Genomic DNA, 13,333 nt, shown 5'->3' with positions numbered 1-13,333 from the left:
ACTAGGGGATTCCGGACATGGACCCCTTACTCACTATTCTTACAGATGGACAGCTCCACCCTACTGATGAGGTCCAATCAGACCGAAACACATGTCTGGGGTTGCTGTTGGTACTCTTGTTGAGAGGAGAATTGTCTAGCATTTCGGTGCTGGACTGCCCCTGGACAGGACAAAGACTGATATGATTTGGATATTTCTCCTCTGTGAAAGATAGTGAGCTAAATAATGTGGGTAATGCTCTCATACCCAGGACTAATGTCTGGCAGAGAGACTCCCAGGAACCCCCTTGTTTTTTGCAGTTTTTTCATGACATGCATAGTTGGAGCAGACATTTCTTTTTAATCAATCACTGTGATAAAAGAAAAAAACACGTTAGTGTAGGTAGTTTATAAAGAGTATTGCATTGCATAGTAGATATTTCTGTATTTTGTAGACCCTCATAGTTAGCACTTTAGAAGTACTATAGTTCAAACCAGTGTACTTTGCAATTTGCTCAGTTCCTGTGTTTGTTGATTAAATCATTGGGTGTGTGGGAAAAAATCCATGCTGGATTAAAAAAAAAACCTTTCTATGTTGTGGTACAATACATTTCTTTCATTGAGTTTAGTAGGAGGAATTTATTATGTGTATGGTTTTTGATTTGGAAGTGGTGGTAGTATTGTTGCAATTAGATAGCAGTTGGTGTATTTTATTTGTTTATTTCTTTTCCCATTTTAGTGATATTCATCTATCTGTTGGTTTTTTGCAGATTTTTGTGGCAGTTGGATACCTCTTGGCGTATTGTAACTGTTTATTTCTTGTTTCAATATAAGGGTATTCATTTATTTGTTTGCGTGTTGTAGAATCTTGGGGCACTTAGGTACCTGTTGGCGTTTTGTAACTGGTCATAGTTTTGAAGGTCAAGTTGTGTTTAAATTTATACACAGATTAGTAAGTAAGCGTTTACAAGATTTGCTGGTTATTTCTGTTTTACAGTAATGTTAGTATCATGACATTTGACCCATCCACAATTGTTTTTTATCTATGTAGTGTAGTGACCTGCATTGGTTGTGGCTCCTGCATGATAGATTATACCTATTGTTGTCATGGTTTCCTTACCAAGTAATACTTTACCATGTGTGAATCCACTTAGCTTGCAGTTGTTTTTGGTACCATCCGCATTATAACGTAAAAGCATTACTATTACGTATTTACTATGTGTCTGTATTTGTAAGGTGGCAAGACCCCCACACCGTTCACCTCGCTAGTGACCCAAAGTGGCAATAAAACTCAGTTAAGGAGCACCCGATCCGTGTGTGAAGTCAGAATAAATAGACTACTCGCGTACGGACGCGAGAAAACGGTCCGTGCGTGTCACGTGACCATAGTGTCCGATTTGACCACTAATGCCGAATGCTGGAAGCTGTAGTCTGCACGGAACCGCTGCGCTTTCAGCGTTGACCAAGACGCCAAGGGATTTTCCAGGTGATTGAAGGGGTGCTTGTACTCTGTTGTGGCCGTATATGGGGTCAGAGCATGACAGTACCCCCCACGCAAAGGGCACCACCACCCGGAACCCCGCAGGCGCTCACGCCAGAAGGAGCGCAAAAGCCGTGGAGCATGTAGATTGGAGGCCGGTTCCCAAGTCCTGTCTTCCGGAGAATCCCTCACATTCTTGGCAGCAGGAACCTGGTACAGAGAAGGAAGAACAGCTGGAAGAATTCTCGGGTGTAGGCCATGGAGAGCATAAAACAGAGATCACCCCACCGACGAATGTCGGGAGTTATTGTATGCAAAATCAGCAACCCCCAAAACAGACAACCAATCCGACTGATGTTGTAGACATAAGCAGCTGAGGTACTGTTCCATGGTGGCATTAGTACGTACTGTCTGACCGTCCGTCTGCGGATGATATGCAGAGGACAGACGAGCGTCGATGCCTATGGCGCTGGTTAATGCACGCCAAAAACGTGATGTAAATTGCGACCCTCTATCCGATATCATCACTGTGGTAAGTCCAAAAAAGCAGACTATATTGTCAAAGAACAAAGAGGCCAACAGGGAAGCAGACGGGATACCTGGACATGGAATAAACCGGTCCATGTTGGTAAACTTGTCCACTACCACCAGTATTGCCGTCATACCCTGGACTATAGGAAGGTCCACCACAAAACCAAGGGTAACCATGTACCACCGGTGCAGAGGCAATGGCATATTCATCAAAAGTCCTACTGGTTTACCTGGTTGATGCTTGCACTGAGCACAGATGGCACACGTGGCAACGTACAGATCGACCTCCTTTTTCATCCCGGGCCACCAACACCATCGACTTAATAGCTCATGGGTTTTGGTTCGGCCTGGGTGTGCCACCAATTTGGAATCATGAGACCATTCAAGAGCCAATCTTCTCTTTTTATTATCCGGCAGGTACAGCAGACCATGAACATAGGGAAGACCCGACACCAGTGTAGTTCCCAATTCTTCAAGGGAGGACACGTGATCCTTGGCCCACCGTCGTACCTGATCTAAAAGAGAAGAAGAGGCCGCACATACACAGACCATTGACCCAGATGGTAAAATTTGCGTTACCGGTTTTTCGGCAGCGCAATCGGTACCAATCCGGGACAGAGCATCTGCTTTTCCATGTAAAGGGCCGGGGTGATAAGTCACTGTGAAGTTAAACATTGTGAAAAAAGGTGCCAGTGTATTTGCCAGGCATTAGTACATTTTGCTTGAGATAGGGCTTGTACGTTCCTATGGTCGGTGTATACCATAACCGGGCGTCGGGCACCCAAAAGATGGTGCCTCCATTCCTTAAAGGCAGCCCGTATGGCCAAAAACTCCCTGTCCATTATTGTATAATTGCGTTCAGCAGGTGACAATTTTCGGGAGTAGAACGCCACTGGGTGTATCTGCTGTGTAGAGGGGCAGATTTGCGAAAGGATAGCCCCAACTGCAATGGCAGAGGCGTCTTTCAAAGCTTGAAAAGCTGATTGTGCGCCAGAATTCCACATGAACGGAATTGTAGGGCTGGTAAGGTGTGTAAGGGGAGCCACAATTTCCGAAAAGGAGACAATGAATCTGCGATAAAAGTTCACAAAGCCCAGGAAGGATTGCAGGGCTTTTACAGAAGTGGGGACAGGCCACTCGAGCACTGCCTGAACTTTGGAAGCACACATATGCACCCCTTCCGCTGATATTTGGATTCCTAAGAATTCGACCGATGATGCATGAAAAACAAATGTTTACAGTTTTGCATATAAGGAGTGTAAGACAGAGCAGACATGCCGAATATGCTGGGACAGATTGTCAGAAAAAATCAGGATATCATCCAGGTATATCACTACATAACAATCCAGCATGTCTCTGAAAACATCATTGACAAAGTGTTGGAAGTTGGCTGGGCCATTACAAAGGCTGAATGGCATTACACAGTATTCATATAGACCGAACTTGGTTTTAAATGCGGTCTTCCACTCGTCCCCACTTCGCATTCTGACCAGGTTGTAGGCCCCTCTTAAGTCTAGCTTGGTAAAGATGGTGGATGAGGTCAACTTATCAAGCAGTTCAGATATCAGAGGCAGCGAATACAGTAATTTTGTTAAGAGCTCTATAGTCCACACAAGGGCGTAAGTCCCCCTCTTTCTTGGGTACGAAAAAGATTGGAGACGCTGCAGGAGAGCGAGGTGGCCGGACATGCCCCAGCGTAGGGCTTTGTCTACGTATTCTCGTAGATGGTCCTCCTCTTTTTGTGTTAAGGAGTACACTCTGCCATGTGGAATCGCTGCCTCAGGGACTAAATCAATAGGGCAATCATAACTTCGGTGCGGAGGGAGTTTTTCAGATAGTTTCTTGTCAAACACGTCGATATACTGTTTGTATACCGCAGGCAGTTCTGAGGTGGGTTTTTGCAATGTGGCACTGATCGAGGAAACATTAGCAACCATGGCTAAGCAAGGCGAGAGCTCCAAAATAACCAGAGAATCAAAACATCGCCTACTGCAAAACTCAGAAGAGAAGCACACCGTTTGTTGGATCCAGTCAACGACAGGATTGTGTGTCTGTAACCAAGAAAGGCTGAGTATAATCCCAAACTGTGGGGCTGAGATGAGGTCAAACGTAATGTACTCAGAGTGACCTTCTGATGTTGATATCTGAAGAGGCCCAGTCTGTTCTGTTATCTGACCTGATACCAGACAGGAACCATCAACGGCATGTACTTCCACCGGGACCTCCTTGATGATGATAGGTAATCCATGGCGACCAGCCAATTGGACATCCATGTAATTTCCGCTGGCACCAGAATCAATCATGACAGGGCTGGAAAATGACTCAGAACCAGGGGCGGAAAAGCACATAGGAAGGAACATATGAGAGGCAAAACAGCTGTCTCCTGAGCCTTGTATCTGTTGACTCGTCGTGCAGGCTCGGGTTAAGGGCGAGTTTTGGCATTTCCCGCCAACTTAACTGGTCTTTTGGGGCAGACACGAATATAATGGCCTGCCTGGCCACAATAGAAACAAAGGTTGTTAACCACGTGTCATTCCCATTCTGCCTTGGATAAAGGTCCTCTGATAGCCCCCTATTTGCATGGGTTCCGCTTCACCGGAAACGCTAGTAGTACCTGCGTCCGATTTCCCTGAGATGCGGAGATCTGGGGGTCTGCGTTCTCCACGTCTCTGTCGATGTCTGGCATCAACCTGCAAGACTAGGTCCACCAGTTCCGAAAAAATAGATGGTACTGCTGGTACTACTGATAGAACATCTTTATGCTCGTCTGAAAGGCCCTTGTAAAAAACAGTGGCTTTCTTTTGTTCCAGCCACAAGGTCTCAACCGCTAATTGGTTAAAGCGGGCGAGATAGGTTACAAGGTCTGTTTTCCCCTGAGTGATGGCACCTGAGTGATGGCAAGGAACTCAAGATCAGTGGCCTGCGCCTTATGTCTAATGTCAAACACTGCACTCATGGCTTGGATGAGGGCCTCAAAATTATACAAAACCGGGTCATCCGCCTCTAAGAGAGGGTTGGCTCAGGCGGCTGCCGTCCCGCCCAAATGGGACAGAACAAAAGCAGCTTTTGTTGTGGCATCTGGAAATGCCAGGGGTCAACAAAGGAAATGCAAATGGCACTGGTTCACAAAAGTGCGATAGATTTTAGGGTCTCCCATAAAGTGTTCTGGCAGGCCCAGAGGAAAGGCCCAGGCAATACCAGTGGGGTCGGAGCAGGCGGGGTAGAGCTTAGGGTACTGGAGGGTCTGCAACTGCTGCAGCCTCATGGAACTCCTCATCAGGAGGTAACAGTTGTATAAAGCTCTGTAACACATCCATACGTTGATGTAAGGTTGTATGGGCCGATGCCTTATCAGTACGCAAGGCTGATAAGGCTTGCATGAGTGCCTGCACTGGATCAGGCCCCAGATCCATTTTCACAGGTTTGTAATTTAGGCTCCTTAATCTGTCAAAACCTGGACAGTCCTTACTACAATCCCCTCTTTAGCCCGGAGTTAATTTGCAACCAGACTTCCCTCACAAGAGCGCAAAAAAACCTGACAGACCAGGGGCTTGAGTGAAAAGGCAGGAGCAGCAGCAACAGAGCTAGAGGAAACAACAACAACAGCAGTTCACTACTTTGATCGAGGATACCAACCCTGCCAGCCACCACCCCCTATTTCCCACTCTTACCTGCTCCGTGAAGGATAAGACCCGAAACCTACTTGGCCACACAGGATGTTGTAGAATGAAAACAAGGTAACAAAATCCCAGAAGAAGTCCTGTGATCCCAATGGAACAATTCCACAACAGTCCTTATCTTTTTGCACAGCGTCCCGATGTTAGTGGGAGGAGTGACCAACGAAGAAAACAGAAGAACGTCCACAATAGTCACCCTTATGTCCAAAAAGAATGATCCTTGGAATTTCAGCAGAGCGTCCCAATGTGTAGTTAAGTGAGTCCGTGTATGGGGGTGTGGAGAAAGGGTAAAAGCAAGGAAGAAGGCAAAGGAAAGGAGATAGAAAGAGGTAGTCAAAAAAGGGTCGAATCAGAAATCGGGAAGTACTTGACCAGGTTTCAGGAGTGGTCGCACCAGGGTACAGGGATCTGAAATAGCGACGTAGCCAGACACTAAGCAAAGAGAAATCCGGGTAAACAATGCAGCGTCAGGGGTATCAGGAGTTAATCCAAAACAAACGGGCACCAGAAATCAAGGGAAATCCAAAAACTAGTCCGTAGTAACAGGCCAAGAAGTCGAAGACAGGGTTCAAGACGTAAATATCAGGATACAAACGTTACAAAACTGGCAATAATACTCAGTTAAGGAGCACTCGATCTGTGTGTGAAGTCAGAATAAATAGACTACTTGCGTACGGACGCGAGAAAATGGTCTGTGCTTGTCACGTGACCATAGTGTCCGATTCGAGCACTAACGTGGAATGCTGGGAGCTGTAGTCCGCACTGAACCAATGCGCTTTCGGCGTTGACCAAGACGCCAAGGGATTTTCCAGGTGATTGAAGGGGTGCTTGCACGCTGTCGTGGCCGTATATGGGGTCGGAGCATGACAATTGTCTATATCTATATTCAGTGAAAAAACTTTGTTAAAGGGACGTTATGGTTAAGTTGCGCTACTAAAAACCTATGAAATTCAGTGAAAAAAAGTTGTTAAAGGGACGTTATGGTTACAAGTAAAACTGAAAAACCCCTGAAATTCGCCAGTTAGGATAAGCTTAGAAACCATAACTTGCGCCACCAGCGTGCACTGCTAAGACTAACACCCAGGACATCAAAGATAACATCACAAATGTGATTGATGATTTTTTTCACTGAATTTCGTAGGTTTTTAGTAGCGCGACTTAACCATAACGTCCCTTTAACAAAGTTTATATATCTATATATATATGTATATATATATATATATATATATATATACACACACACACACACACACACACACACTTAGGCAATAAATGGCCTAGCAAGGCATGATAAGGGCATGGCAAGGCATGAAAGGCTGAGCAAAGCATTAGAAGCAATTTCAATGACTACAAATGCTTTCCAAGAAAACAATCCTCTCTCCACCCTCTTACCATCAGCCTATGCAGATAGAGCCTATTTCAATTAAAGTCTTCACTTTGCTACCGGCAACCCCTACGCCTTCCACCGCCCCCTCCCCCGCTCCATCTTTCAGTCTCATTAATAGGTATTTTGTGCACTGTGTACACCAACAACAAATTAATTGATAGCTGAAGTGACGGGCTTCACTGGTGTCCTTACGCAAGTGCTCAGGGTTATGGGAGGCATGAACCTTGAGTTCAGAGACAGTGCTGCCTGAGTTATGAAATCATTCACTTGCCCTTGCTTTCTGTATTGGTTGGCAAGCTCAGGGCCGTACACTTTCTTGCTCATGTGCGGTGCTGAAAGGGCCCTTATCTGACTTTTATTGGCCGGGGCAAAGCCCATCGGGCAACAAACAGAGACATTTGTTAGGTGATCAGGGCAGATGTACAGGATCCCTGCTTGGTTCTTGCAGAAGGTTACCCTGGGTCTCGAAAAAGCCTAAAATCTCCCTCCCTCAGCAAACACAACCACAGGCCAAAAATTAATCCCTGCATCCGATATTATGGCTTGGCAGCACTATATATTCGGTTACAGAATTATTCTGAAACCCTGCGGGCAGTTCTTCATGGGTGGCCAATGATCTGAGGTACTAGCAAGATGAAAGATGATGTTTGGATACCTTAAAGCGTTCCTTAAAGCTGTATGTGCCATCCCATAGCCGGAAGTGGGTGCCACAGATGCAGGTGCCACAGATGCAGGAAGTGGAAACGAAGCATGATGACACTGAATAAAATAGAGGCTCTAACTTCCAGAATTACAAAACGCGTCAGCTGTCGCTCATGCTTCTAGTTCAAGAGAAAAACACTGAACCCTATTTTCACAATACGTGTATGCATTTGTTGTGGACATCAACAATGGTAGCCGCCATGAGAGACATAGTTAATGTCATATCCTGCTGGTCCTACAAACAGTGGCTGATTTTCATGGGTCCGAACGTAAAAACAAAAGACAGAAATTGCGGAAGGCCCCCTCATTCCCCTACTGCCCGCAAGGACAGCCTTTTGCCTCCCCCTCATTCATGATGTCCATTTTGAGGGTCCTCCGACCCGCAACCCTTCTTCCGCTGTAGGCCAGGCTGGCACACTCTTCTGCCCCACCACTTACCTATACTGGCTATTGATGCCGCTTCTGGCTTCCTTTCAGGCCGCTTCCCTGACAAACAGATGTACACCATGTTGCGCAGTTTGACGCACCACTTTGTACATTGGTTTTTCGGGGAAGCAGTCTAGGGACAGCAATCAGAACAATAGCAAAATCTTTAGGTTCACAATAATGATCGTCCAATGGACAAAGTTACATATTCCCTTCAGGGTGTGGGAAATAGGAGGGCTGTTTTAGGGTGACCACACCATTTTGAGCGATCACAAGAGAATCGGGCCGATGCTGTGAAAACTGTGCATTACTTTTTCCAGAGGTTTCTCACAGAAATGACACCTTCATTGAACTTGATTTTATTGATTTTGGACGCTGTTGTCTCAGTGGTTAAACAATGGAGTTTAAAGGAGGACTGCAAGTCGGTCTGTGAGAAGTGTTCCATGTGGCGTCAGGTGGAGGCAGGGCAGAACGTAATTTGTAGAGAGCAGGTTCTCATCAGCAGAATCAGATGGAAAACAGCCATGAGCAAGGGAAGGTTGGGTCAAAGGTTGGCGTAGCAGATTGACGTCAGGGGAGATTGTACCTCCAGGTGGGGAGGACATAGGTTTCTAAATCCTTCTCCCAAGCTTCTCCAGCTTTTGGTTGTCCAATGTGCTTCAGTGGGTGTTTTTTGGGTACTACACATGCAGACGACATTTACACATTTTTATTTTTTTGTAAACACTAAATTGTCTGCACAAAATGGTCGCCTCCCGCAGTGACTCATCAAATTCTGATAAAATCGTGCATGCACTGCATCCATAAATAGATGTATGTCTGATTCCATACAGCTCTCCTCATTCAACAGAATGAGGCTCTTACTAGGGGGCATGTTCCAGACAATAGCGATGCCAAACGAGTTATGCTGCGTTACAGAGGTGCACCACCCATTAGGAGTTTATCATTTAAATGTGCTGCTGATAATAAACAGATGAGATATAAAAAAAAGCTTGTTACACCTTTGCGCCGATGGTCGCTCTGGCAACAACGACGAGTGTGTAATGTGCTGCAATCTTACTCATCTAAGATGGCCGACTGCTCTGGAACCGTCTGTGCAGACAACGGTACAGATGCCGTACGTTTGTTGCATTCGTACCGCAACGATCATGTGACTCCATAGAGTTCAACCAGGAAGTCAAGCAAGTGCGTCGCTACTCTCCAGCACGGCGCTTCGTAAGTTCGTTCCTAGGAACTAGTGCTTTATTCCTCACTCTACTGTCCCTTGATTCTGGTCCCATTCATAATCCTCGATCCCTCTGTCATTCATCCCTTAGAACCCCTCTTCTCATCAGACCACCAATTGATCTTCTCTACAATTCGCCGTGCCCCTTTGTTGCACTCTGTATCATCACTGGGAAGTGAGTTTCCTGGGATCTCTCATTAATCTCTTCCCTTACTCTCCCAAACCCCCACAGTTTATACTAATCATACTAATCTCAGGTTTCTGTTTCCGGAAACAGTCTTTCTATTTCCTTAGGACTAGTGAACCACTCCTTTTCGGAATACACCACTAAGCATACTGAATGCGATTATCTCCGTCTCAGGAGTAAGTTTCGTCTTCTATCTCAAATCTGAACTTCTAACAAAATTCTGTGTACGGATGCTTACCTCTCCTATCTCCGGCTCAGGACAAGTCATGCCCGCAGCCAGTTTCCTGAATACAGCAAGGCAGACCCCCGGAAGTCGACTGCAGAACTGATCCACCTTCGCGTCCACGCAGGGTTTTTCTTTCCCGGAGAGTTTTCCCTGGGGATTGTTTTTCCTCCGCTGCCGAGATTGCTCGTCGGCAGGGAGGGAACAGGGTTTCCCGGGAGACCTTTCAATTCTACATCGTTGCTGTTCTTGGAACCTGCCGGCTGCCCAGGTTAGTGAATCCCACTGAATGTGCTGTATATTGTAATACTGAAGTATAGTAGCTCTGAGGCGTAACAAAGCTATTTGTGACATCAAGGCACATCTTAAGGGGAACTGTGTCCGAGACACTGTGCATCACTAGCACAATCCTCATGATGGCCCTGATGGCCATGGAGATGATCCGAGAATGTGACGCCCCTGTGCGTGTAAGAACATGTACCACAGCACAGGCTGCCCGTTCCCAGTGCTGGACCTGCATCCAGACCCTGTATGCTACCAGGTTGATCTGCACACTCTCACTTTAACACCACCCTCCCCAATCGTCGACCTCTTCGGCAAACGTTTACCAAAATTTGCTCCCTCTTCCATAAATGGTCACTTTTAGTTGGCCGCCTCACTTTTTGCTACATTCTGAACATTAAAACATGGTTGTATTTGTGTTTCTGTTTCTGTTATTTCCATGTAAGTCTGCCATATTCTCTGCCAGAGTGCTGACATGACAAATGTAAAGGCCTCTACCCTCTTTACATGCTTGTTCTGGTAATAGGGGTGAAGAGAGAAGAGTGTAGTCTACACCTGTGATATGAACAGTAAAAACCGCCTCGCAAAGGGCCACCACACAAAAAATACGTTGTACACACAGTTCAAAATAAAGTAACGCTGAGTCAGAATAAGGTCCAGTGCAGCATATGTGCAATGATAGGTGGCTACGTATGTGTTCCACCAGGATTTCCAAGTTCCATCATTACTGTAATGCACAATGCAACCCGTTGCTGAAAGCTACCTATATATTACTTTATGTTGTGTGTGATCACCCGATGCACCTTTGCACTCCAAAAGCTGTCTCATATACCACTCGTGCAGGGAGAGAAAAGGCGGATCATGATGCATGCCTACAACGCATTACTCAAAATAATGTACAAAGGTGTGGGGGTTCCTCTGCTGAGGTGGAACCAGACTGATATGCAAATGTATATTTCTCTTGTGAAAATGGTACACATTTCTGGGATGCATCCCAAAGAACAGTTTACTTAACCATGTTCGTTCTCATTAAAAGGGGCACCCACAGCTTTGTAAATCTCTAAATAATAATACCTCGTGGTGCCCTGCTACCTTCCCTACCTCCGCCCTATGCCCCACCCCAGGGGCAACGTGCTCGCCTTGGAAGCAAGATGACATGGAGCAACACAGGTTCGATCCCCGGGTCCGTACTTAGAAACCTCTGAGTATTAAGAGCGTTATAAATAAGCTATCATAGCATGTCATATCACCCTCCAAAAAAGAAAAAGAAAATCTGGCTGTCTGCTTCCCTTACATCTCCCCCAGCATGTGCTCCAACTTTCTTCTGGCATTGGGTTACTCTCTGGTAGAACAGTAGTTGTCTGTCACTGGGTCAGTCTCTCATTTTCCAAACAGTTAGGAAGCAGTGGAGTACCCAAATGTAGGCCTTTCATATTGTAGGGAAACAGAAAATAGAGTATAAGCTATCTCTCCCTCTTGTGTACAGGCCTTGTACTACCTCTAGAGAGAATGCAGATGTTGAAAATAAATGCTGCACTGCACATCACTCACCCTCCCCTGTGTGAAACAACAGAAAGATTTATTGAACACATTTCAAATTTAAACACATTGCAAATAAAGACACAACTCAAAACCGCATACAAATCATGTTTCAAAAGTGCGGGGTTAGTAAGTGTTTTACTCGCCTTAGACAGTTTTTTTTTTTTTGTTTACGCCTTAGACAGATTTCACATAGTATTTCTGTATGGGTACGCTGAGCACCATTTTTTCAGTACATCCAAACAGTTATCTTATGTTACACTTCATTCAAATGTTTGGATGGAAAGACTGTATTCTCCGCTTTAGGATGTTTTGTATGGGGTGTTGTCGACCCTGTGTGTTTCGGCCCTTCTTTGATGATTCGCACACCAAGAGATCATCTTCCAGATGTTCTATTGGGCCTTCATAAGGACATTAGGTTGTTCAGTCATGGACCTAAATTGTTCGTCTAACTCTCTTAGCTTAATAGGATCTGGAATAACACAAAATGGCGAGGAATAAGAAAAATGCTTCTTCTTTTGATTTAAATGCAAAAGACTGATGGCTAGCCCAGTGAGAGGAAACTACTGACACATAATTTGTACTGTGGGAGATTCAGTTTCATTCGAATTGATTCAATTGCCTTGGCGGTCTCTTCGTAGATTCACAAGAGGACCTATAGAGGTGCAGAACATACATGTTACTGGTATACCAGCTGAAAATATATTGGTACGGTTTGGTCAATGAGGCACCTAATGGCACTGATTACTGACCTCTCAATGCTTGATGCTGCTATACCGGTGGGGAATGTTCTGTGTTTATTCCAGCTTTAGGCCTGTCAGCACGAGCACTGTGGAGAGAGTTACTTGTTAGCATGCACAATATGTGCACTTGAATTTATCATGTCACTTAGCAGGAATAATATATAGAACCAACTGTAATAGTTGCAAAGTACGTCAGTTAAAAGATACAGTAGTTCGCAGCACATTCTCATGTCTGCATGCAGTACTCAAGATACTGTTGGTGACTAGCGATCATTGTTAGACATTGTTTGATAGAAGATTGCAGAGTACCAAATGTTGCTATGGAGTAGAGAGTATCTTTATATTCTATTCTCTTGAAGATATACTGCCACCATATATCAGGGACATATCATTACAGGCTCCGTTGGAGACCGCGTTGCCATAATGGCTGTGTTTGTAGATTTTTAAACAATGATACAAGTAGCGCATGATCGCAAAATGTTTCCATAAGGATCACATTCAATGCATATTACGCATAGGCACTTACTTTCAATTATTTTCGTACCGAGATGCATAGCTCTCAACCATTTTTCTTGCAAAGGCGGGTGAAATCACCCGATTTTGTTTCTGGCGGGTGAGACGCCCATTGGAATGAATGGGCGTGCAGGAGGCCTGGCGGGTGAGTCAGCCCTTTGCAAGGCGGGTGACACCCGCCAAAAGCGGGTGAGTTGAGAGCTATGGAGATGGGCACAGTGGAATGGTGCTCGAACACCCAAAAAGCTGTGCTCTGTGTGTATGCATCAATCTCCAAAGTAACCGATTTAAGCCTTTTTCTATGTTGATGCCTGCACAGATGCTCAGAAACCTCGGGTCACACCAGGCGGCCATCTTGTGGTATTATTAGCATAGTACTGACAAAGTCTATTCACTGGGTCACATTGGCACAAACCTTTCTTAGCGAGTATTGTGCCATC

Source organism: Ambystoma mexicanum, chromosome 4q, assembly GCF_040938575.1.
Source record: "Ambystoma mexicanum isolate Mex_15411 chromosome 4q, UKY_AmexF1_1, whole genome shotgun sequence".
Classification (NCBI taxonomy): Eukaryota; Metazoa; Chordata; class Amphibia; order Caudata; family Ambystomatidae; genus Ambystoma; species Ambystoma mexicanum.
Note: the sequence above shows the minus strand (reverse complement) of the source record.